The sequence below is a fragment of the Pleurodeles waltl genome, chromosome 5 (genome assembly GCF_031143425.1).
Source record: "Pleurodeles waltl isolate 20211129_DDA chromosome 5, aPleWal1.hap1.20221129, whole genome shotgun sequence".
NCBI classification, from domain to species: domain Eukaryota; kingdom Metazoa; phylum Chordata; class Amphibia; order Caudata; family Salamandridae; genus Pleurodeles; species Pleurodeles waltl.
Window position 1 is genome coordinate 80,977,363 of NC_090444.1, and position 22,973 is coordinate 81,000,335.

The 22,973-nt window shown below is 49.5% G+C and overlaps 1 protein-coding gene across 3 annotated transcripts in view; it reads right to left on the reverse strand.

The window, feature by feature from the left end:
* Positions 1-21,197, reverse strand: part of DPYSL5 (dihydropyrimidinase like 5) — a 234,814-nt gene extending 213,617 nt beyond the window's left edge. For all 3 annotated transcript variants that reach the window (XM_069233635.1, XM_069233634.1, XM_069233636.1), the window contains exon 1: positions 21,101-21,197. The gene's annotated coding sequence lies outside the window, so the exon portion shown is untranslated. The remainder of the gene's footprint in view (positions 1-21,100) is intronic.
* Positions 21,198-22,973: the final 1,776 nt, after the last annotated feature.

Here is a 22,973-nt window from a genome sequence, read left to right on the forward strand (position 1 = left end):
TTTTATGTATGTTGGGCCTCATTCGCGAGGAGCAGCTTGGGTCCTAGGACACTGCGTTACTGGACTCATATCTGGACATACCCGACCCACTTAAGGCGTCTCAAAGAGACAAACAAGAACTGAACAATGGAATGCTTGAATTAACCTCTGCCACTGGTATTTCCTCAGGACATCATCCCCGTGGCAGCTACCATAGACTCATGCTCTGCCTGAAACTAAAGGACTTTGGGTGATCAATACTTACATGTGTCTGGACACTGCCCTCCAGGTAGCACTGTGGTGCAGACTGGACAAGGGCTGGGAAGGAGGAGCAGGTGGAACTCTCCAAGGAAACCAGACAGTGCCATTCCGATCAGAGATGGGGTAGGTCCCAGGTACATCTCTCTCACTCGCTGTCGGCCCACGATCAGCCAGATTCTTGCCCTCCTTGTGCCTCACGTTTTCCTTCTTGTGGTTTTTGCAGCTACGGACATCCACCTTTCTACTGAAATTCTGGATAACACTCAAGACCTGGCTGTTCAATTGAGTCACCTGAAACATCATGACTCTTAAGCACCTGGATACACTCTTGGGTGATAGTTGTAATATATAAATCCACTTTATTGATTGATTGATTGAGATCAGGCACAGGAGCTTAGACCGCTAGGTGCAGCCTGATATAAAGAGACCTCTAAATGTTGGCATCAATAGTCACATATTTCCTAGGGGCCAGTTTCCAGTAAACAGCCTTTCTTGTACCCCTAAGGGTCAGGAATGGGATGTGGTAGGAAATGAGAAATGAAGTTAGAGTTCCAAAGTTCAGACAATGGTGTTCAGTTCTTGGTGAGCGGGGATGATGTAATGCATCCCTTTTGAGGGTAAGGCTCATGGTCCTTGTGGTGAATAGACATAGGTGGGCATTACAACTTTGGTGGTAAGTACCACCTACCGCTGTGGCAAAAGCCGCCAAAAGACCGTCGCCGCAGATCACATCCGTCCGCCATAATATGACCACAGCCAGATTTTCCGCCACAAGAAGGGTGGAAATCCGGCTGTGGCCATGCTGGCGGACAGTGTTAAGGTGGCCTTGCAGCGCCACGCCAGTAGACCGCCGCCAGCCATATTATGAAAAATAATACGGCCTGGAGGTGTTCTGCTGGTGGGCACTGCTGTCGGTAGCAGCGCCCCGTCCCGTCCCCTGCCGGAAGACCCCCTGGATTCAGATAAGTTGGGTTTTGGGGAGGGGGTGGGGGGTGTTGTGTGTGTGGGGGGGGGGTGCATGAATGTGTGAGTGTGTGCGTGCATGCGCATGAGTGTGTAGTGTTGCTTGCATGTGTGTGTGTGTGCATGTGTGAGACTGCATGTATGAATGCAAATGCGAAGGCGTGTCTGTGTGTGAGTTTGGATGTGTGTACGGATGTGTGCGTGAATGAATGGATGTATGCATGTATGACTGCGTGTATGCCTGTGTGAGTGAGTGTGTGAATGCGTGGTGTGTGCCTACGAGTGTGCGTGTATGGGGGGAGGTTTGGAAGGGGGTGTGTGGATGGAATGGGTGGTGGGGATTGTCTGGGGGTCTTAGAGGGGGGCCTCCTACCAGTGACAGGGAAGGAATTCCCTGTCACTGTTAGGGCCTACCTCCATGGTTTGTGTGGCATTACGAACGCCACAAAAACCATGGCGGTAGGCAGAGCTGTAATGCCGCCGGTGGTACAGTAGCAGCCGCAGAGTTGGAGATTGTTATCTCCAGCCCAGCGGCTGCTACCACCATGGTGGTCGGTGTGGTACATTGGCGGGTTGGCTACATTTCCGATGTAATTTACCTATGAACGATACACAGACGTAAATCACTACGTGATGTATACATGTGAGTGTGACATAGATAACAGCGGTGTGTGCAAACATTCATATATTATGTATATGTGAATTCACACTGAGTGTTACGGCCACTTTGGGCCCCACTGAGAAAGTACTAACTTTGGGTTATTCACAGAAATGTAGGATTAGCTTCCTGCACTTATAAGTACACCAAAAGCACACCCGGGATGGTTGGCAGGACGTCTGCTAAACTGCACATCAGTCCAGTTTTCAGGGCACAATTGAATTAGGGCTCCATGTATGTAGTCATTCTTGTTTTGAATGAAAAAACGTATTGGTCAAAAAATCCAACAGGATTACAATATTTATACCCTGCATACGTGCAACATACATTGTTTACCCTACTCACATACATAGATTTAAATAAATGGCCATTAATCACCAGTTTACGCCAACCATGTGTTTATCTACCTATGTGGTGACGTGCATACTTTACGTCCCAGTCATAAGGTAATGTATGTGAATAGCCAACCTCTGTAAACCACACACATGTGCAACTGTAACTTATGAGTGCTCTAATGAACATATGAATGGCCGTACAGACCCTTGGTGAATCAGCGCCAGTGAGATCAACCGTGGCTTAAACACCATTTTTCAAACCTCCTGATACCCCTCACATGTTCCTAAGTCGAGAACCTATTGAATTGACTTGGATTGGTTTGGCTTGACTTAGTTGTGTTGAGCTAAGGTGAGATATGTGAGATTGGGTTTGGTTGGGTTGTGGGGGTTGGCTTGGTTTAGGCTGAGTTGTGTTAAGATAAGGTGAGATATGTGAGATTGGGTTTGGTTGGGTTTTGTTCTCTTGGGGGGTTAGGTTGAGTTGGGTGATGTGTGCTGGATTGGGTTGGGTTGTGCTGTGTTGGTTTGGCTTGGTCTTGGATGAATTTAGATGGGTTGGCTTGGTTTTATATTGTGTTGGTTTGAAGTGAGGTTGGGTTGGGTTTGGTTGGGTTGGCTTGGCTTGGCGTAGGTTAAGTTGATCTGAGGTGAGGTGTGTTGAATTGGGCTTGGTTGGGTTGTGGGGGTTGGCTTGGTTTACGCTGAGTTGGGTTGAGGTGGGGTGAATTGAGTTAGGTTGGGTTGGGCTGGCTTAGGTTGAGTTGGGTTGGATTGAATTGGGTTGGTTGGTTTAGTAGGTTATCAGCCGAATCGAGATTCATGGGCAGCTCATGGAGGGGCCATAAGAATTCCACACACCACTAAACACTATTTAAAAAAAGACTTCCATAGCAAACACAACAACACAGCTATTACAAAATAAAATAAAAATACTTGACAAGGCAGTGATAGTTAACATTGAAACTAAATATTGAATGTTAAATGTTAAAACAATCTTCACTACTGAAAAGTGTTGTGTTCAAATTCATATATGTTCATATTTCTATATGATGTTGAAAAACATTTTAAGACAAACTGCCGAGGTATCTAAAAAATGAACATCCTTAAAAAACATTAATTCTTAAAATGTTATGCAGAACATTGTTAAATTGTTTGTCAATTAAACTGTATTTGGAATAGTTTAAGGGGTTTCATTTACATTCTCTCCTGGAAGTAATAGTCTTCTCGTATCCAGCTAAGAGGTGTTTTTTCGCTGCTTGGATACCTCCAGACTTTCACAGTGTGATTTTTTTCAGAGGCGTGAGGGGGATGCCGCTAGGGGAGTCCCTAACATTTTTAAGTGGTCAGTAATCATTGCTTAGGTAATATGACCTACAACCGCAGGAAACAGCTGCCTCCATCCACCTTCCTGATCACATCACGGACAATCACCGTCTGTGTGACAATTGCTTCGATCTCGGGCCACCAAGCAGGAACACAACCTTCCACGTCACCGATGGCACCCTCCTCCTCAGCATCAGCAACACTGGCAACCCAGCTAGCCGTAACAAATACCTTGGGATTCTCAGACACTCTACTCCAGGTCTGTAGTTTGTGTTATTCCAATCTACATTTCCTCTATAGGGGGACACCAAGATCATAGCAGCTACCAGGGACTTATGGAGTACCTCAGGGACACATTCTCACCTGTCATTTGTAATTTCTAGGTGGAACCTTTTGTGTGTCCCGGTGGCTGGTAGTCACATCAAGATACATCAATTGGCCAGTGACACGGCTCCAAGACATTAACTAATTCAAGGCCCTCCTCACTTTCAATTAAACTGGATGTCAAACCCTACCAAACTCTGAAACTAAACTAACAACAGACATGTGCAGACCCAAGACAAGCTATCTGAGATGAATCTGGGTGTAGCCTCACCTCAGATCCGCAGGAGCGACAAACACCTCGACTCACCAGTTACCCCCCTCTCTACGAGACACACACTGCTGGCACAACACCAGCTTTCAATGGAGCACAAGGTGAAAACCTACCCCCGCCGTGTCAGGACAACTGACAACGTCCTGGTCCTCGCCCGCTACAAAAGTGACAACACCTTTTCCACCCGCATCCTGGTCTCCACATTGGCCGGTGTAGAAGTCATCTTTGGCACTCATTCCTGGCTCATCAAAGCGCTGAAACATACAGTCTCGTGCCTCTTAGTCTGAGGGGCTTGCACTGACTGTCTCCCAGAGCCAGGATCATCCTCAGAACTCCTGGATCACCTATACCAAAGCTGAAAGAGTCAGCAGCAAACATGGCCTGAAAACTAACCACATCTGGGGGCCAGTGTCGCGCAAGCCGAGGCATCCCCAGGATCAGATCCAAGGAGTGCAAAAAGGAGAAAACCAGGGTTAAGCTTCTCCCCCTGTGAATCGAGGATTTAAACTAACGTCCTCCGCACACCGAGCTTCCATCCTGGCGGTCAAAGCGTCTCGTCTTCAAGGCGCATCTCCTCAGACATCCATGTCAGGCCTGGAAGTGTCCGGACCGATGAGGAGGGAGGCGGTCACCCGCCCTCTAAGTCCAGGGATCCCAGGAACTTATCAGTGAAGTTTAGGATAATGCCCTGGTAGAAGTGAATGCGTGGCGGGAGAGAACTGTTTTATCATCTCAGTGACATAAAGCGGGCTTATGACGTCACTCGCGTGGGGTTGCAGCAACCCTGCCGGGTGGGTTATTTAACAAAAGTTTTTTTCCGCACATGATATCTGCTCCTGGACCTCAGTCCGAGTCATGACATGGAATAACCATCCTTCGCGTTACAGGGGGTAAAGCGCGCTTCTGAAGTGGAAATACCTCTCTATACGGGCTCAATCCTCGAGCCGGGAGGGGCGGTCCATATACGAGTGACATTGATTATACTGAGATGGAGGGTTCTAATAACCTTTGTTCCTTTTAATTGGGTCTCCATTGTGGCTACCAAATGTGCCAATCTTTTTTATTTACAAAAAACGGCAACTTATTGACAGCTGTTGCCAAACGTACGCAGGCACAAGTAACAAATCTTAGGGACGCTTGAAAATAAATATTGATCGTGTACACGTTCCACGATGAGCTGCAAATGCATACAAATAATTAAAAAAAATAAGTACATAACTGAGATATATGCAACAGCCGCCAGTGACATAAACAGGCAAGCTTGTATGGGTGGAGCCTGCAGGCTGAGCAGACACGGGCAAGGAGGACAGTTAATGCATATATGTTTAACCTATTCACTTTTTTACATTTTACATACTTCCTGGGATAAAATTTACATTAACAGCGGGCACATTTTGGTTGTAAGATTTCAAACTGCAAGTTATCACTCCTACCAGGGTACATCCAGTGGCGGGCAGTGGTGTAACAGTAGACACATGGGGCCCCCAACAGAATATGATGAGGGGGGCTTGGTCCGGATACTAGGCATCTTGTCTGTGATGGAGAGAATGGATTGTATGTTGTTGGTGTAGGAGAGGATGTTGATGTGAGAGCGGATGATGCTGGTTAGAAGGATCACGTATGTGTTGAAGAGGGTCGGGCTCAGGGAGAATCACATATGTGTTGAAGAGGGTCAGGCTCAGGGAGGATCACGTATGTGTTAAAAGAGAGTCGGGCTCAGGGAGGATCACGTATGTGTTGTAGACGGTCGGGCTCAGGGAGGATCACGTATGTGTTGAAGAGGGGAGGATCATGTATGTGTTGAAGAGGGTCGGGCTCAGGGAGGATCACGTATGTGTTGAAGAGGGTCGGGCTCAGGGATGATCCTTGTGGAATTCTGCTGATGATGTCACAGGCGTCTGGGGTGTACGGTGCCAGGCTGACTGAGTCCTTCTAGTGGGGAAAGGGCACATTCATCGGAGTGTGCGTCCTGGGATCCGATGTCATGTAGGCATTGGATTAGGATGGGTAAGAAGACTGTGTCAGATCCTGTGTAGAGGCCCAGGAGGTTCAGGTCTGCCGTGTCTCCTCCATCCAGAGTCATGTGGATGTCATCTGTGGCAGCGATGAGGGCAGTTTCCGTGCAGTGGTTGGGTCTGAAACCAGACTGAGTGGTGCTGAGGAGTTGGTGGTTGTTGAAGTATTTGGTGAGGTGTCTGTTGATGATTTTCGCTCTGTCCCTTTATCTCACTCAGGCAAGTACCTGCTTTCTCCCTTAGGGGTGGTTTTTCCATCTAACCTTGCCCTTTTTCTTTACCATTTGTGTGTTTTCCACTGTTGAGCTCTTGGTCAATATCTGATGAGATAAAATAAGTGCTGTTTCCCAAAATGAGGGAATCACCAGCTCAAATTAAGCTTCTTGATTTCTTTGCCCACTGCTGAGCTACAGTCTTTTCTTTTCATGGAGTGGTACATGTTAGAACCAACGGGAACATGTCTACATGGGTGAGAGGCGGTGTGAGATGTCTGAGAAGCAGCAGGAACTTTGCACAGCAATACAAACTTTTTTAAAGTTGGTGCGAATTAACAGAAAGGAAAGGGGGCTTGGTGGAGACTTGCTTATCACAGTACTGGTGTAGAGTTGCTTTTCTCTAATTTCATCTTGGCATGGGTAAGGTACCAACCCAGCTGGGATCTGAAGGGCGTGGGCATTGCCCAAATGAAGACTGCAAGAGGCAGAAACCTGCTCATAACAGGTCCTGGTAAGGAGCACTGACCTAAATATGTATTTTTTTTCAAAAAGGCTTTATGGGAGTGGAATTACCGAGGGTAGGACTGTACCAACTGTTATTCCTCTATTTTTTTCCAATTGCCTATTGCTTGTTCGCTTTATGGCTTGCAGCACGCTCGCTGTGCCTATGCCATGAATTAGTAAGCAGACACAGGACAGATATCCTCCTAGACAGCAAGAATAACCCTGTACCTTCTACAGTGCCCTGCGCTGGTGCCCTTAGAGCACAATCTCTGCCAGTCCGAGAAATGGGCATCCAGTTATGTCCAGCCACAAAAGCCCAGCCCTGACTAGTACCTGCCAGCCACTGCCTTGGTCAAATAAAAATAAAAAAAGCTCCAGCATAGAAATGATGCCACTCTTGTTCAAACACTTGGGGTGGATGGTACCTATTGCTGCCAACCTAGGACTGTGTAAATATGCAATGCATAGTATGTGGGCCAGCTGGAAGTATCCATGGCATACAGAGGGGTCCCAACTGGATGCACGTTATTAGTTATGGCTTCACCGGACCTGGCGCAGCTGTGCCTATTAGGAACAACATTGTCTCTTCTGCTTTCAAAAGTATGGGCCTACAAGTGCCAGGGTGCAAAGTGTTGTTGGCTATAAAGCCTGGACCGAATATCGGTGTCACGCATGCCACGCATAGCTGCCAGGTTTCCCAGGTACAGGCATGATGTGTTGCTCCCGCACAGGTTTTTGCTGTTGAATTCTGGAACTTGTAGTCCTGTTTTATAATGCAATAAACAAGATTATAATTCCCAGAATTCAAATACAAAAACCTGGACTGGAACGGTACATCACGCATGGACCTGGGAAACTTAGTAGGGCTGGACAGGCGGTAAATCTGATGGAAAGTTCATTTCTTCTCCGGCCACATCTTGGAGCGATAAGGCGCATCTGAGACTGAACGAGGCGGTAACACAAGCCTGCTCTGTGAAATAAACACTCCGACAGACCACTGCCTTATAAAGGGCTTTTGTGCAGAGGTGCAGTGTTCTCATGGCGCAGCCGCTGACAGAGTAAAACGTCTTGTTTGTAGCATCAATACTATGCTTCCAGTGTAGGGTTATTTATGGGTTGGGCTGGCCCGCTGCCACCGTGTTGGGCCTTGAAGCTGGTACTGAAAGGGGCACCGAGCCTCTGGCACAAAGCAGGCCGCAGAGCCCCGGGATTCCCACCCCAGCTGCCCACTCCCGGGGCTCATTACAAGACATGGGCGGCCCAGCCGCCAAATGACGTCACCGCCAAGACGCACTTCCGCCGCACCAGCCGCAGCAGGGCCGCCATATTTAAAGCCGGCGCCCTTGTGCTAGGGCACAGACTAGGAGGACCAGAATTTTAAAGCCAAAAACCGGGATATTTCATTAAATTGAAGAAGGACTACGATTTGACTTTAACCCAGCGCACAGAATGACAGCGCTCATCAGCATAGAATTACATGAGGCATTGAGAATATAAATTAAATGCAATTTTTAAAGCCAGCGTAATGCCTGTTAAATAAATAAACTGCTTTCTGATAACACCTGCCAAGTATTTCTAGTTTGGAAAACAAAAACAAGTCCACCTCCCACCACTGTCAGGCCTGTTTTACAGAAAGAACAAATTAACATAATCACTAAGAAATATGAAAATAACATGTTTTGATTTTACCTGTAATAAATCACATTTATTTTTCCACATATCAAAAGTCTAACAGACTGGAAATGGCTGAAAGTTGCAATATGTTTTAAACAGACATTTGGAACTTGTAACTTACATTTTTAAACTGCTTGTTAGTGTGCAAACAAAATGTGCTGTGTGTATTTTTTAAACATTAAACTTGCTGTTAATGTGCATTTGTTCCGTGCTGGTGTTCTTTATCACAAAAGCACAAAGTGCGGCACATCTTCACTTCCTTAAACAAAAAAAGGGTTCATGATGGCAGATTCTTTGTTCCTCAGCTAAGAGATTAAAACATAACTCCCTACTAGGCCATCCTCCCCATTAAGGAAGGTGCTAAAAGTGGGGTGGAGATTTACAAACATCCCTAGGCCATGTTACAAGGTTAAAGTGTTTACAAATGCAAGCAGCTGCAGTACTGGGCCACAAGGTGACACCCCTCGCCCTCTGGCTAAGGGGACAGAGTCCCACTTCTAAAAAATAGTTGGGGATGTCCACCCCGACTTTAGCCCTGCTTGGATCCTTCTTTCATGCAGACATGTGTTTATGTAGTGTGGGTTTGCTCATGCAACGTACTCCTTGGGGCTGTCAGATGACAAATATAGTGCGTGACCACTTTAGTGTGCGTGATGTTGCGTTGATGATGTTTTTTCTTTACTGTTGTGTTCGGTCACAAGTGCCATCCCTAGAGGACTGACCAAGCCAGGCATCTTTCTGAGGTGGATAAATGAGCAACATTGAGTAACAAAGTCTCCTGTTATTTACAATGTACAAAACTACAACAATGGGGCAGCACACACAATATACAATAGAAGTTATTTATATAGTGAAGACAAATTTCAAACTCTGTGGTCCTTCATCAAGGCTCAGTCATGGACGTCAATTCACTGGAATGCTGGCGGTAGCACGTGACATCACACGCCCTTTGACCTCTGCTTTCACTCATACACACACACTTACATATATATATAAAGTCACACTTACATACTCTCTCTCACATAAAGACACTCTCACCCGCAAGCAGACACACAATATACATTTAAAAGTTTTTCTTTATCTTACTCCGCTGCCATAGCATATCCAGTTAATTGTTCTCTATTTTATTACACTAATAGTGAATACTATCTTATTATTCGCTATTAGTGTTATATAAAATTGACAGAAAACAAGGAGAGTGGCGCCCCAACTGACCTCCATAAGGACGAGCTGCCACTGTGTTCCAGGCACTGAATTTGCCACCTCTGAGGCCAAGGGTTGCAAAGGCAGTGCCAGGGGTAGCGAAGGGCAGGCCAGGGGTCGCAGCTGCGACCCCCTAAATGACATCCAGGGGCTCAATCATTGCAAATGAGGATCGCAAAACATAAACCATTTACGAAAACTTGCTCCATCAGTGGTTGTGGTTTTTGGAATTTTATGCAGATGGAAATCCAGCTCTGGTCCTGCAACATGAGCTGTTGACATCAGAACACTATAGTTCACTAGTTAGCTTCAAGCTCTGGTCCTTTTCTAAAATAAATCCTTCCCGCAGCAGCATGGCTCATCAAGGGGCAGAAGAGATCCTGTCAGATCTCCAGCACCCTAAGGGATCTACATAGGCTGCCTTCTAAGTGCGAATCATCTTCAAACAAGATCAGCTGCATCAAATATCGAGCCCTCTGCACCAAGACCCGTGTTTAACCAGCTAACAAGGTAACAATATCTAAAGGTCAGTATCAGATGAGCAGTTCTGGCATCACCAGATTAGAGACTAAGGGCCATATGTACGAACACTTTTTCCCATAGACACAGAATGGGTAAAAACCTTTGCTACATCTGGCCCTAAATGCCTCAGGAAGCAGAAAACAAGCTCTGTTAGCTTGCCTACGCCCCCAAGGACCTGTAACAACGTCCCCACCTAACAGCACCAACCCTCCTGCAAATCAGTAAAGAACTGAAAACTCAGATAGGCTGACTTCTCACCCATTCTCTAGCTCGACCCCCGCTGCCACGGACGAAGACTTGAGTGCACGTGGGTGCGGTGGTATTTCCTTCTCCATCAAAGGGGTATGTGGAACCGTGCTGCAGCCATTGTACAAGTGGGGTTCAGGGGTTGCCAAAGAACTGACACAAACAGTGGCCACGGAAGCAATGTCCCAGACCCTCGATTCCACTTGTGCTAAGAAGAATAGGATGAGAGTGAGAGAGTGCTAACACACTGTACCTGATCTAGAGCACAAGGAGGGTGATAACATACCCTGTGCCCAGCCCCAGCCTCTAGGAGAGTGATAACATACCCTGTGCCCAGCCCCAGCCTCTAGGAGAGTGATAACATACCCTGTGCCCAGGCCCGGCCTCTGGGAGAGTGATAACATACCCTTTGCCCAGCCCCGGCCTCTGGGAGAGTGATAACATACCCTGTGCCCAGTACCGCCCTCTAGGAGAGTGATAACATACCCTATGCCCAGCCCTGGCCCCTGGGAGAGTGATAACATACCCTGTGCCCAGCCCCGGCCTCTGGGAGAGTGATAACATACCCTGTGCCCAGTCCCGGCCTCCGGGAGAGTGATAACATACCCTGTGCCCAGTCCCGGCCTCTGGGAGACTGATAACATACCCTGTGCCCAGTCCCGGCCTCTGGGAGAGTGATAAGATACCCTGTGCCCAGGCCTGGCCTCTAAGAGAGTGATAACATACCCTGTGCCCAGTCCCTAGGAGAGTGATGACATACCCTGTGCCCAGCCCCGACCTCTGGGAGAGTGATAAGATACCCTGTGCCCAGCCCCAACCTCTGGGAGAGTGATAGCATACCCTGTGCCCAGCCCCGGCCTCTGGGAGAGTGATAACATACCCTATGCCCAGCCCCAGCCCTTGGGAGAGTGATAACATACCCTGTGCCCAGTCCCGGCCTCTGGGAGAGTGATAACATACCCTGTGCCCAGTCCCGGCCTCTGGGAGAGTGATAACATACCCTGTGCCCAGGCCCGGCCTCTGGGAGAGTGATAACATACCCTGTGCCCAGTCCCGGCCTCCGGGAGAGTGATAACATACCCTGTGCCCAGTCCCGGCCTCTGGGAGAGTGATAACATACCCTGTGCCCAGCTCCGAACTCTAGGAGTGTGATAACATACCCTGTGCCCAGTCCCGGCCTCCGGGAGTGTGATAACATACCCTGTGCCCAGCCTCTGGGAGAGTGATAAGATACCCTGTGCCCAGGCCTGGCCTCTAGGAGAGTGATAACATACCCTGTGCCCAGTCCCTAGGAGAGTGATGACATACCCTGTGCCCAGCCCCGACCTCTGGGAGAGTGATAACATACCCTGTGCCCAGTCCAGGCCTCTAGGAGAGTGATAACATACCCTGTGCCCAGTCCTGGCTTCTAGGAGAGTGATAACATACCCTGTGCCCAGTCCCGGCCTCTGGGAGAGTGATAACATACCCTGTACCCAGTCCCGGCCTCCGGGAGAGTGATAACATACCCTGTGCCCAGTCCCGGCTTCTAGGAGTGTGATAACATACCCTGTGCCCAGTCCCGGCCTCCGGAGAGTGATAACATACTCTGTGCCCAGTCCTGGCTTCTAGGAGAGTGATAACATACCCTGTGCCCAGGCCCGGCCTCTGGGAGAGTGATAACATACCCTGTGCCCAGTCCCGGCCTCTGGGAGAGTGATAACATACCCTGTGCCCAGTCCCGGCCTCCGGGAGAGTGATAACATACCCTGTGCCCAGTCCCGGCCTCTGGGAGAGTGATAACATACCCCGTGCCCAGTCCAGGCCTCTGGGAGAGTGATAACATAACCTGTGCCCAGTCACGGCCTCTAGGATAGTGATAACATACCCTGTGCCCAGTCCCGGCCTCAAGGAGAGTGATAACATACCCTATGCCCAGCACCGGCCTCTAGGAGAGTGATAACATACCCTGTTGCCCAGCCCCGGTCTCTAGGAGAGTGATAACATACCATGTGCCCAGCTCCGGCCTCTAGGAGAGTGATAACATACCCTGTGCCCAGTCACGGCCTCCAGGAGAGTGATAACATACCCTGTGCCCAGTCCCGGCCTCCAGGAGAGTGATAACATACCCTGTGCCCAGTCCCGGCCTCCAGGAGAATGATAACATACCATGTGCCCAGTCCCGGCTTCTAGGAGAGTGATAAGATACCCTGTGCCCAGGCCTGGCCTCTAGGAGAGTGATAACATACCCTGTGCCCAGTCCCTAGGAGAGTGATGACATACCCTGTGCCCAGCCCCGACCTCTGGGAGAGTGATAAGATACCCTGTGCCCAGTCCCGGCCTCTGGGAGAGTGATAACATACCCTGTGCTCAGTCCCGGCCTCCGAGAGAGTGATAACAAACCCTGTGCCCAGTCCCGGCCTCTGGGAGAGTGATAACATACCCTGTGCCCAGTCCCGGCCTCTGGGAGAGTGATAACATACTCTGTGCCCAGTCCCGGCCTCTGGGAGAGTGATAACATACCCTGTGCTCAGTCCCGGCCTCCGGGAGAGTGATAACATACCCTGTGCCAAGTCCCGGCCTCCGGGAGAGTGATAACATACCCTGTGCCCAGTCCCGGCCTCTGGGAGAGTGATAACATACCCTGTGCTCAGTCCCGGCCTCCGGGAGAGTGATAACATACCCTGTGCCCAGTCCCGGCCTCTGGGAGAGTGATAACATACCCTGTGCCCAGCCCCGGCCTCTAGGATAGTGATAACATACCCTGTGCCCAGTCCCGGCCTCTGGGAGAGTGGTGGCATGTCCTGTGCCTGGAATCTAGAAGAGAGGAGCCATGTCCTCTGCCTAGTCCTGGCATCCAGCAGAGTGGTACCCTGTCCTGTGCCTGGTATCTAGGAGAGTGGTGGCATGCCCTCTGCTTGGATCAGCTCTCTAGGAGAGTGGTAGCCTGTCCTCTGCCTGGATAAGCCCTATAGGAGAGTGGAGCATGTCCTGTGTCTAGTCCTAGTTTGTAGCTTTAGTTGCTGAATATTTGTAATCACAAATATATTCCACTCACTCCTGGCGTTCTTGCTGCAACAGTGCCAATTAAAGAACTGCTCTGAAACATTTCAGCATTCCATACATTAAAATCTCATATCTTTCTCCTAATTTCTTTCACCGTGCCTTGCCCCTCGCCTCCTCGTTATAAAAGTGCGCTTTGCAGGCAGGAAGCTGCTTGTGCCGCTACTGAGTAAGAGAAATGGAATGGTGGAAGAGAGAAGAGCCGGTCAGAGACCAAGAGAACAGTATAGCCAGCAACAGCAAGAGGAGTTAGAAAGGAGAGCAGGCAGAGATGATGCAGAAATATATGAGACGCTGGCAGGAAAGTAAAGTAAACAGAAAAAAAGTGAGGCCTGTCCTCTGCCTGGATCAGCCCTCTAGGAAAGTGGCGGCCTGTCCTCTGCCTAGCCCTGGTATGTAGGAGAGTGGCGGCATGTCCTCTGCCTAGCCCTGGGATGTAGGAGAGTGGTGGCATGCCCTCTGCCTAGCCCTGGTATGTAGGAGAGTGGTGGCATGCCCTCTGCTTAGATCAGCCCTCTAGGAAAGTGGTGGCATGTCCTGTGCCTAGCCCTGGTATGTAGGGAGTGGTGGCATGCCCTCTGCTTAGATCAGCCCTCTAGGAGAGTGGCGGCATGTCCTCTGCCTAGCCCTGGCATCTAGGAGAGTGGTAGTCTATCCTCTGCCTAGCTCCGGTATGCAGGAGAGCGGTGGCATGTCCTGTGCCGAGCCCTGGCATCTAGGAGAGTGGCAGCCTGTCCTCTGCCTAGCCCTGGTATGTAGGGAGTGGTGGCATGGCCTCTGCCGAGCCCTGGCATCTAGGAGAGTGGTGGCATGGCCTCTGCCGAGCCCTGGCATCTAGGAGAGTGGCAGCCTGTCCTCTTCCGAGCCCTGGCATCTAGGAGAGTGGCAGCCTGTCCTCTGCCGAGCCCTGGCATCTAGGAGAGTGGCAGCCTGTCCTCTGCCTAGCTCCGGTATGTAGGGAGAGGTGGCATGTCCTCTGCCTAGCCCTGTCATCTAGGACAATGCTAATTTCTGCGTCAGTGCTCATCAGCCCACGCTGAGGAAGGCCAGTCGAACAGCGGGAAGGGACCCGAGAAAGATGGAAAGTGAGTCTTTGCAATCGCACGTGCTGGGGCCGCAGGTGTGTGCCACCATTAACCCAGGGCGACCACCCGTCCGGAATTTTCAAGAACCAGTTATATCAGTCTTATGTCCATTTTCTGTTATGCTCCCTCTTGCGGCTGCCTTGTGCCTGGAATTACAGGAGCTGTAATCGGTGAGCTGCGGCGAGGGACGCGCAGCATCTCAGTGTGTCAGCGCCTGCCGGCGGGTCTCGAGCAGTCAGACCCTCGAGGAGCCCAGCAGAGACACTGCTTCTCCTTCCAGTAAACAGGGGAGAAGGCCATCTGCTACCTGTGGCCTAACAAGGGCCCCCGCAGCCCCACAGGGCTCCAAGGGGCTCCCTCAGCACAGTTCACTGTGCACGGGCCGCAGGCCCCTGACTGGGTCAAGGGGGCCTCCAGGTACTTTGCAGGGGGTCCCCCTCAAGTTTCGTTACGTCACTGTCTGCAACTACTGCCCTGCGAGAGCCCGGCCCGGCCTCTGCTCTCCTGCAGAGCATGGATCTGTACATTATTATTTTAAAAGTGTATAACAATTACACACAGCATATGAATGATTCCACAAAATGTGTAAAAAGCTTCAGCATTTAAGAAACAAATGTGCTTTTGAAAGTACATATTTTTATTAGCATGCCATTAAACTGTACCTAAGGTAAACCTTTCTTAATAAATGTCTATTAAAAGGAGACGGTACCAAACTCAGATGGGAACCCGTACACTACATCTGTGCCACCATAAACCCCACATGACTCCATCAGCTGAAACTAACTGGTACAGGTGGCGCGGCCAACGCATCGCGAGGGAAAGCTGCGCCAGGCTGGGGCTGAGGGTCCGACTCACACCTGCATGAGCCGAGCTAGGGAGATGTTTGCTATGTAAATTGTGTAACAAACAGGTACAAAAATGAGATCCGCTTCAAAATCTGAAAAATTAGATCTCTCTAACACATGCAAGCGTTTCACTTTGGTACATCAGGTTATATCCCTTCATCGAGAGGCATTTATTACAAGTGACAGCTTTCAAAGATGAACTTAGAAACATTCACGTCCCCACCCCTGCAATGATGTCAATACTGAACTTAAAGCAATTCAGTCGTCAGTGTACCCTATATGTGGTTCAGATTCTTAATATATTTGGAGTCAGAGGGAAGGAGCCTGCCCGGCCCTGCCGAGGAGAGACGTCCAGGAGGAGCCCTGCACGTCTAAAAACAGAGGGACATCCAGAGCTGCGCGTCTAACTACTGAGGGACATCCAGAGCTGCGCGTCTAACTACTGAGGGACATCCAGGGTGCGCGTCTAACTACTGAGGGACATCCGGGGCTGCACGTCTAAAAACAGAGGGACATCCAGGGCTGCGCGTCTAAAAACAGAGGGACATCCAGAGCTGCGCGTCTAAAAACAGAGGGACATCCAGAGCTGCGCGTCTAACTACTGAGGGACATCCAGGGTTGCACGTCTAAAAACAGAGGGACATCCAGAGCTGCGCGTCTAAATACTGAGGGACATCCAGGGTTGCACGTCTAAAAACAGAGGGACATCCAGAGCTGCGCGTCTAACTACTGAGGGACATCCAGGGTTGCGCATCTAAATACTGAGGGACATCCAGGGCTGCACGTCTAAAAACTGAGGGACATCCAGGGCTGCACGTCTAAATACTGAGGGACATCCAGGGTTGCGCATCTAAATACTGAGGGACATCCAGGGCTGCACGTCTAAAAACTGAGGGACATCCAGGGCTGCACGTCTAAATACTGAGGGACATCCAGGGCTGCGTATCTAAAAACTGAGGGACATCCAGGGCTGCGCGTCTAAATACTGAGGGACATCTAGGGCTGCACGTCGAAAAACTGAGGGACATCCACGGCTGCGCGTCTAAAAACTGAGGGACATCCAGGGCTGCGCATCTAAATACTAAGGGACATCCAGGGGCAGCTGGCATTTCTTCTAGTGAAAGATCTGGCAGCTACCACTTGAGACGGGCCCTTTCGAAGTTGGTGGGGGTGGAGCACGTAGCAGTGCGGGGCTGACACTTCACTAGTTTCATCACAAACAATCACAGTGAAATTCACAAACGTGCACTATTTCTCTCAAATCTGCTCTACCCATTTACTTTGTATTTCACTCCTTCTCTAAGGTGACCAGTAATGGCTCTAAGCCTAGAAGCTGCCAAGTGCACGTTCACCAAGAGAGCTCCTGACACTGGCATTCAATCAATAAATCAATCGGAGTTTGTAAAGCGCAACTACTCCCCCATAAGAGTCTCAGGGTGCTCATTCATATCAAGAGGGTGGGATTGAGTGACACTGTCCCTTATGATGGCTCTCAAGTTTAGTGTTGTCTGCATATGTTACCTAGTTTTTAGTTCGAGCATAGCAGCGCACATGCGCTGCTTTACTGATGTGCTGGTATGTATCTGGACCTTTACCAACGCCCACCTCACACCCATCACTATCACTCGTTTGTCGGCTTGCCCTTCAAAAATCCTTTGATGTCATTGGTAAATGTTTACTTCTGTCCCTTCTTGGGGAGGTTTTGTTAGCACCTTGACTATTGCCCCGGTTACATGGCTAATTACACTTTTGCCGATAAGTTTGACTGTGAGCGAACTTCTTTTTCCTTTTGTGTCTCTCCTCATCACTGATGCTCATGGCAGCCATGGTGCTGTGAATCGGCTCGCTTATGTGAAACTGTTTTACTTTTCATTTTCAGTTTATGTGGCAAGAAAAGTTTGGTTGGAGTTTACAACGCTAATAATTCTAATGTCAGCGAGTAACCTGACCTCCCATAAACCGGGAACAATAACCCCAATGTGTGGCTGTCTCGAGGGGGAAAAGGTCGATTTGATTTGGAGCCCTTAGTGATGGAGACCTCAGTACTTAGATTTTGGGAAACTGCTGAGACTTTCACCTTTGCCTAGAGGCACATTTTGTAGATTTGGGGAGATAAGCAGGTTGTTTTGTAGCGATCACTGGCGTAGCTGTCAGATGTGAATACTGCTAGGTGCCTTAGCATTTTAACCATGGTATACAAACTACAAAGACATCGCAACTTGCAATTGTTATGATCCAAACAAATTGTTTTTTCCTTCAGGCATTGACTTCTTACCTTAAACAAATGTTACCTGTCTTCTGTTCCTCGAGGTTGGAACCTTTTATTATGAGATGCTATGATATTTTTATGATTCATATTTCAAGATAACGGGACAAATTAATAAAAAATTAAAATTGGCCACCATCTATTTCTTTAAAGATTATTTTGACTTTCCAAAGAATTCCAGAAATACTAGTTGGAAAACCATTTTCAGCTTCTATGGGATACTCACAAGCACGCATTTACATACTCTACATTTAGGGCTGAGGAGATGCTTAGTGAAACTGTCTTTCCACAAGCTAATTCAGTTGTCTTTTTTTCGCTGGAGAAAACACTTCTTCACATAGCAAAATCACTTTGCCTACTCTCCAACAATGTGTCCCATCCCCATCCACATACAGATTTACTCCTCCCATGTTGGGTTTAAATCTTTGGTTATATATAAGGCGGGAGCATTTATGAAAGCCAACAAATTAAAAGTTTGTGGGTGTTCACCCATTCTGGAAGGCATTTCTACATTGGAATGTTTAATGAACGCCATAGGAGTAGATTTAGCATACAGGCCTAAAATCAATTTAGAAATTACTCAAAGTATGTACAAATTTGTATACCTAAGTTGACTGTAGGTATGCGAATGGCTCTATGAATCAAGTCTGACATTTCTTGATGAAAATTGTTGATGATATTATCGCCTTTTCAATGTGGTGGATGGGTGTTTTTCTGTTTTCTTTGCTCGCAATATTTTTCAGTTGACTTTATTTTATCCAAAGTGCCACATTACTCTGCTTGAACATTCTTTATGGGTTGAAACACCAATAAAAAGCTTCACAGGCCAGTCTTTAGGTGTGGAGAATCCATTTTTAGGTCAAGTGTGCAAGCGCTTCGACCTGATGTAAGTACTGTGGGCTTTTATCCACGCCCACCGCATGTTCATCACTTTCACTCGTTCGTGGGCTTACCTTTCAAAAATCCTTTATCATCACTGGTAAATGCTTTACGTTTGTCTTTCCTTGGAGCGTTTTTTTTTTACCGCCTTGCTCACTGACCCTCTTAGATGGATAATTGCACGATTGCAGATACGTTTGACTGCGAGCGAACTTCTTTCATTTTTGTGTCTCTCCTTCGCGCTCATGCTTATGGCGGCCGTGGTGCTTTGAATTGACTCGTTTATGTCAACTGTTTTACTTTTCATTTTCAATTTATGTGGCAAGAAAAGTCCACTTAGGAAATAACTTTAATAGCTCTAACTCGAGCAAATGCAAGACCCATTGCATTGCAACTGCTTGTTTAATCTTGATATAAGTTCATATTTACATATTGTTTGCTCAATAATGCTATTTTACATTCACACCAAAGAAAATCCACCTACTTTGACATGTGTTGGCGTCTGATTAATTAATGTTATTTTCTTGCTTCACTGGTTCAGAGTTGCCCGTAAAATTGACCCTTAGTTCTGCCTTTTTGCCCTGAATGTTGACCTTTTGTCCTGAATTTTAACAGTCGTTGCCCTTAATTTGCCGCCATGCCAGGCGGTCACCCGACATCTGCTTCTGTCCCACCCCCTTATGAGCAGAGCTCGGCTGCCCCACGAACAGGGGAGCCAATCACATCCGAACATAAATATAAGATACCACCACAAGAGCATGCGGACCCCCCCTCCGCTGTGTAAGCGATGCCAGTGACTGGTGGGAGCGAGCTGGAGGGGCCGAGTGCACCCCCAGCAGCATAGTCCAGGGCCCCTTGACCTCGCCCGGCAGAGGCCGCACAGACGTGGGTGGTCTGTGAGGGGGCTCCGGCTCACAAAGGAGAGGGGAGAGGGTGGTTAACCAGGCCATCACCCCTCACCCCACCCCAGAGTCTCCACGGGCTTTTGTTTCTCAGCCCGGGAAGGCTGCCAGTCAGAGGCCTCCGGCCCGTGCCAGTACCTGGCAAGGTGGCACGGGTGGGCGGGGTGGTGTGGGAGGCAACTCCCGGAGGGGGCGACGGAAAATAATCAGTCTGGTGCCAGGGGTGTGTCCTGCGCAGCTGACGGACCCCCACCCCGATCTCCCAGCCCATGCACCTGACATCCCCCCCATCCCCCAACACTCCCAGGAAAAACACACACATCTACTGTACCCCAGCGCGCCCCAGAAGGTGCCCTCTGATTCCAGCTGGAACCTCTGGGCCGGGCGGCGGCACAGGGCGCAGGAGGGCCAGCGCCACACAGGAGCCCTCTGGAGAACAATGAGACGGCCTGATGGCGCCGTTTAGGAAGCTCCGAGGGATAATGCAACCGCGGCAGAGATATGTGTAGGACCTGCAGCTCACAGGATGACTCAGCGCTTGGTCATTTGGAGCTCGACAAATCTAGCGCCTCAACACTAACGGGTGAAAACACATAATATCCGATCACCAATGGAAAACGCGGCTCTCGGCCAGGGATCCTGAAGCGCCCGTTGTACTAATGTTCTGCCCACCACCGCCCACCGGGGGCGGGTCCACAGCTGGCGGAGTCTGTGGACAGCGGTGGGGCCTTCCCTACAGCGCCCCCACCAGGGGGCTCAGGATGGGGCCACTTAAGTGAAATGCAGCCCCGGTGATCAGAGACAAGTTGGGGAGGGGTGCGTGAAGGGGTAGTTTTATGAATTTAGCGGTGGATGCGGAGGCCAAAGTAGGATATGTGGCTGGGTGGAAGGGTGGCTCGAGCTATGAGTATGAGGGGCGGCGAACAGCTAATGGAAGAATCGTTGCATGGAACGGTCGGGGGATGAATGAAGCGGTGGGTTGTGCCACGGGTAGGTGGGGTGTTGAAGAGCGGGCTGAGAGGCGCACAGATCGCTTGACAGATAAACATTTGTTGCATTAACATCCAGATGGATGAAGGGGGTAGTATCTGGGAACATATATATATATATATATTCATAACTAGCTACATGAGAAAATTGACAGGTGTACTTATAGAGGATGAATACGCAGTGGGTGGATGGTGAACAGACATCAATACTGACGGACTGAGAGGATGAACAGATGCATGGTTGGTGAGGCCGGCATCAATTCATGGCAGCTCACTGGGTGTCTGGCACTTGTATGTTTCGTGAACGAGTGTGTCCGCACAAAGATTGACGCAGGAATGGGTGATGGATCAAGCAGATGGATGAACAGATTGACCGACCGTGATTACGTCACATAAGAAAGTTCTATGAATGCCTCTGGTTGAATTGATGATTGGCAGAGAGTATGCTAATACACATAGTTGTCGCTCATGGCTGGCGATTGGAGGAAGGGTGGGGATGGATGATGGATGAATACATGAATTGACGGGAACCATCAGGACAGTAGACTACTTGCACTCCCATCAGTATCCCCTCCCCGTGAGGGCTCTGACTGTCCTACCTGCTCCGGTCTCCGCGGGCGGCTCGGGCGCTGGCTGGGGCTGGCACTGGCTGGATGCTGCAGCAAGGATGCTGCGAGCCCCGTTCGCCTCTCACACAAGCCTGGTACACGCCTGCCTTCCAGCGGTACCCGGGAATCAGCCGGGCCCCTCCCCTCAGCCAATCACAGAGCGCATCGGACAATGGCCGCTCGCTGAGCGCTGCTACCAGGCTAGGTAGATCCAGAGAGTGGCGCATTGATTGGTTGCCGTGCCCGGTAGTCTTCTCAAGTCAGTGTTGGCTAGCTATGACAGAGGGGGGACTACAATTCCCAGGGTGCAGAGAGGCGGGTGGGTCTGTGCCTAGAGAGGGCTCGCCCCTCACCGAGCTCCTCCGTGGTTGCCATGGTGATCAGTAGGGGTACCTCACAAAGGCCTGGGGTGGCTGTGTCTGTGCTGGGCCACGAGGCAGACAGACGGTCTCTGGGGCCCCCCTTCAGTCACAGCCAAGGCTTTTGGACCTGGGGGATGGGTTGAAACCAAAAGACACAGCTGTCGCTGAACCCCTACCCGCGGTGCCTAGAATAAACATATGGAGACATAAGCACAGGGGCTCCCCCAATCAACATCACACCTTCAGAAGGGGTTTACAAACTCCTCCACACATTCAAAACAAAAGGCCACCTTCTCTCAACACACAGCTGCTAAGGGGTCCCCAGCCTCTGCCTTTGTGTGCACACACACCCAGGGTGGCAAAATATAGCTACTTCCACGAGGACTCGCAGGAACCCAGCTCAACCTCTCGTGCCTTCCTGTACTGTTACACCAGGTCAGGTCGCCATTTACACGTCGCCTCTTAATGCAAATCACTCCCACCCTGGGACAGGCGAGGGCTACCGACAGCCCGCTGGTCAGGAATGATGTAAGGATTTTCAGTGCTACAGGCAAAATAGTGTTTTTCCTATTGGAGCGCTCCTTATGCCCTGATTAAAAAGGTTACTCTCCGGCCCACTTGCTGTAATTTGGTGCCCTGGCTAGCTGGTGTCCAGGGACTGCTGGATTACTCCTCATTTTGTCAGTGACATATTAAGGATTTGTGGGGCTCTGGGCAAGATATATTTTGAGGCTTCACGTTTGGAGGAAACTTGAATTACCTCCTCGCACATTCCCTCGCTTGCAACCATAGCCACATGTAATGGCTGCAAGTGAGGGAATAGAACTCAGAGTAGTACAATCACCGGTAAGTAATTTGGACATTTATGACCTCTTTTCGGCTCGTTCAAACCCTCCTGATTTCCAACAATATTTCATTTTAAGTTAAGCCTTTACAAACAGGTGCATGCAAAAACAGTCAACTACTCAAACTGCCTAGTGTCCACCAGCCTAATAGTAGGGTAAATAAACTTAAACTGTATTGATAAAAACATTTCTTTTTAAGTTTGGATCTAGATTTTTTTTCTCCTTACAATAACAATATTCTATGTGGAATGTAGAGTATACAGAGGCAGTTCGCGGGGTGCAGAAGGTGCAGGGCGGCGAGCGGAGGGGGGGGGAATAAAAATGAAATTAAGAAAAAAAACGGACCTCCTTCATCGCGTCACGTTGTGCCACTTCTCTGCTGCACGCAGACACAGGCTCCCAGCCTGCCCTGCGGCCAATCCTGACGCTGCTCTGAGCAGTGTCAGGATTGGCTGGTAGCACCCAGTCAGGGCGCTCCCAGGCAGACTGGGAGCCTGTGCAGGCTCTCTCCAGTCCGGCAACTGTGTTGCTGGGCTGGAGAGAGCCCTATGCGCATGTGTGTTTGGCTAGCCCAAGACGGCTGGCCAAACATACATACGCACTGAGGGGGAGTGCTGGGCACTCCCCCTCAGTGCACGTCACCCCGTGGCCCCACCC